We start from the raw sequence: 3,678 nt of genomic DNA, 5'->3' as shown, positions 1-3,678 counted from the left end.
TTATTTTTGGTCATTGTTTATTTTTTTATGTAACTTGATGTGGTGAAATAAAACGGAATAGTTCTGGACATTGCTTATATTTTCAATGACAGGTGTACATTTTTTTTATAACATTTGTAAATAAAAATAAATAATTATATACATAAAGAAGGTTTTAAAACTATTTACAACATAAGTCATGTATATCATCTGACAAACAAAATTTAAATGAACAGTAAATAAAACACAAGAATTCAGCTGAGCAGGGAGACCCTGGTGATGCTGCTGGACCTGGGTGGCCTCCACAATAGAGACCCTGGTAAGGCCTCCCTGCTGGTGGGACATCATCTAGGATGGTCTCCAGAGTGTTTGACTGCATATTTCCACTGTCCACTGCATTGTCTACCAACAGGTTTGCAGGGCTGACTCGTTCAACATAGAAACATCTGCGTCCAGCTTCGATTCTGCAATGTACTGGGGCCTCCACATCATCACTGGCTTCCATGACTTTGTTGGTCTCAATTGTGAGTTGTTTTTTTTAAACTGTCTCTGAGCTCCTCTTTAGACAACATTGTGTGCATCCTAACAATGTTGCTGGCCAGCTGGGAGAATTGGTGTTTTGCTGTTGTTCTGTTGGCTTTAAGCTGCTCCAGTGACATTGAATCAGCCATCCTCTTTTCCAGCGGGCTACAGGTAAAGTGATAGTTCACACTTCTTTATTCAATGTGAACAGTGTGGAGAACTCTCCCACTTGAAAAAGACAGCCCACTACAAGAAGAATTCAACTGGACTTCACTCATTGACCTAGACTTTCGCTCTTTTTCCTTCTTTTTTATTTTGAAAGTTTGATGCAGTGTTCATTCAGTCAATCAGTCAGCTGAAAAACCTTTAAATACAAATACAAACACCACCAGAGCACAAATATATGCAGTCAAATACAAAACAGGATTTAACGCACACATGATTGAAATGCTGGATTTTAAATTACCACAAAGAAGACCATGTAAGTAAGCAGCAGATTTTCAAACATTTAAACAGTAAATACAACATCATAAACAAAATCCAATTTCATACAAGAAAAAAAATATGAACGCTCACTGGATATTTATTCATTGATTGTAGTAGGCTTAATTCTGCACAGAAGAGTTTTTTCTTCAGTCCAAATAATGTCAAGTTTGCAGTGCTCACTTTTCATTCGTGCTTTCTGTGGCTGCTACCCCCTATACCCTCAAATAGGGCGTTGAGGGGACAGCCATTTGAAGTGGTGTCTAAAACCATAGTGGAAGTTATTGAGTGCACTTATTCAATCCCACATTGCACTGCAATACCGAGTGTACAACCGATGTACTCTCAACGGCTGTCCGAACTCGCTCACTCCTTTTCATGCACTCCTTCAAGTGAACACTATTAGTGGACTGGTTCAGGAAGCGGTTATATCTTGGCGTGACATTTTGACTGGTATATAAACCCATGGATTAAACCCAGTCACTTTCCATTTTTAAATAATAATATTGGCCTTCCTCCCTATTATGACCAAATAATTGATTTACACACATTTGACAGCCCCATTCATTTTAAGCCAAATTTATTACACAGTTATGTTATACAATCAATATATACCACCAGAAAATACACATTATATTCATATAAATAGATTAGTCTATGTGGAATTTTTTTTCTCTTCACCGTTATTTCTAAGCCTTAACTTGCGCAAAATACCGTGTATCACAGATCACATTAGGTCATCTGTAATGTATCTGCTTGTTTTACACTCTTTGACCACCAGCTGGTATTGTGAGCAAATGAAGCCACAATAAATGAACCCTTTTATGAACCACTTGGCTGAAAGCTTCAATGCTTCATGAGGCTTCATCTCTCCACCACTAGGGAATAGTGAATGAGGGTTTAGGGGGCAATTTCGGATTCTACCTTGCTTATTAGCAGATCAACTTCACCTGGTGCATACTGGCTGGTGCTCTCTGTCTGGGAGGGGCGCAGCCAGTAGTTTGCCCTAAACACACAATGTAATCAAAAAACACCAAGTGTTCAATCTCTGAAACTGAAAAATGGTTGGGATCGTGGAGTGGGACACATGGTTTGGATCAATATTGGGGCCACTTTGGAATCATTTGAAAGCACCTTTATTAGTTACAGTTTCAGGAGTGTTTCTCATCTTACTCTTGTACATTGCCGTAAGAGTTTTGATTTTTGTGAGACACTTTGCTGCCATAAGGCTATCATTGAATGTTAGACACATTCCCCCTTAACTGATGCTGGTATGACAGAGAAGACCTGTTCTTTTAAAGAGCATGTAGAAGGGAAGGGTATGGACTGGCAATCCAAACTTTCAAAGCATGTTTTGATAATGATCATTAAGGTTTGCTTGCATTTAATCTAGGTAATCAAATGTTTTCATGTATGATTAAGAGGGGGGAGTGTAGGATCTAAGGGTTTTCAATAACCTATATTACTTTCAGAAAGCAACCATACATAGTTTTATTTTCTTTATTATTTTTTAAGAATATTTTCTTAGTTTTTATATTTAACTTCATAATCATGTATAATCATAAGTCATTTATTTAGTTGATTTATCATATTTTCTGTAATGAGGTATGTTGTTATGGGAAGGAGACGAACGTTCGAACACACTTTTTAATTCTAAAATAAACAAACCCAAACCGAAAGCCACTCACGGACGACTGCCGCACATACATAACCTAAACATAGCATATATAGTCCAGGCCTGGTCCTGTCTTGTTCTTCACTGTCATAGCTTCTCCTTTTATGCTCCAGAAGCTCCTACGTTGAGAGATACAAGACCGGTGCAGCGCGCATCATCAATCACGCCACTTCCACACATTTATGTGTTATTATAAATCATTATAATATTGTTATTATTTGATTTACATAATTCATAAATGTTACCATTTTATTATTATTATAATTAATCATTTGTCATTTTACTTATTTCCTTGCTCTTGCAATGCTTGCTATTGTTTTTCAATCTTACGACTTTGTGGTTTAAAGGGATGTTTGTCTTCATGGGTAGGAGATAAGAGAATGTCTCCATTTCAAGGTTTTTAACGTCACAGGACGATGTTGGAATCGTACTGGTCAGATGAAGTCTGAGCATTGAACAGTGTAACATCTAGATTAAATCTGAGCATTGAAACATACACAACTAAGAATATAAAAAAAAAAAAACTCTGCTCTTTTTATTATCATCACTTTGTCTCCTGATTCTGCTCTTCCCTGGCTTTCACATTCAAACTCTCAGGCTGATATAAGGCTGTTTATAGAGTCTTGAGGTAAAAGACATGACACTCGGTTGACAGGTTTTGCTGGGTTGCACACCAGACAAAACGGATATCTTTTGACAAGATCCGGCATCCGGGACTGGATTTGATATTTCTGCTCGGGGGATTCCATCCGTGTGAATTTGCATGTGCCTGTTAAGACTTCCTTTTAGAGTGAAACTTATTCCACACTGTTGGCAGGTGAAAAGGCTTCTCTCCAGTGTGAGTTCTCATGTGGGCCTTAAGGCTTCCTTTTCGGTTGAAACGCATTCCACACTGTTGGCAGGTGTAAGGTTGCTGTCCAGTGTGAATTCTCATGTGGGAATTAATGTTTCCTTTTCGGTTGAAACTTTTTCCACACTGAGGGCAGGTGTAAGGCTTTTCTCCAGTGTGAACTCTCATA

The 3,678-nt window shown here is 38.1% G+C and overlaps 1 long non-coding RNA gene across 1 annotated transcript; it reads right to left on the bottom strand.

Annotated features, from left to right (window-relative positions):
* Positions 1-3,434, bottom strand: LOC309497517. Its single transcript, XR_014205593.1, has 2 exons — positions 1,078-3,434; positions 1-865 (listed from the first exon to the last, which is right to left on the bottom strand). It is a non-coding gene; the product is annotated as an uncharacterized lncRNA (long non-coding RNA).
* Positions 3,435-3,678: the final 244 nt, after the last annotated feature.

Source organism: Leuciscus leuciscus (genome assembly GCF_965113295.1).
Source record: "Leuciscus leuciscus genome assembly, chromosome: 4".
Lineage (NCBI taxonomy): Eukaryota > Metazoa > Chordata > Actinopteri > Cypriniformes > Leuciscidae > Leuciscus > Leuciscus leuciscus.
The sequence above is the reverse complement of the archived record's forward strand: the minus strand, read 5'-3'. Positions and strand labels throughout refer to the sequence as shown.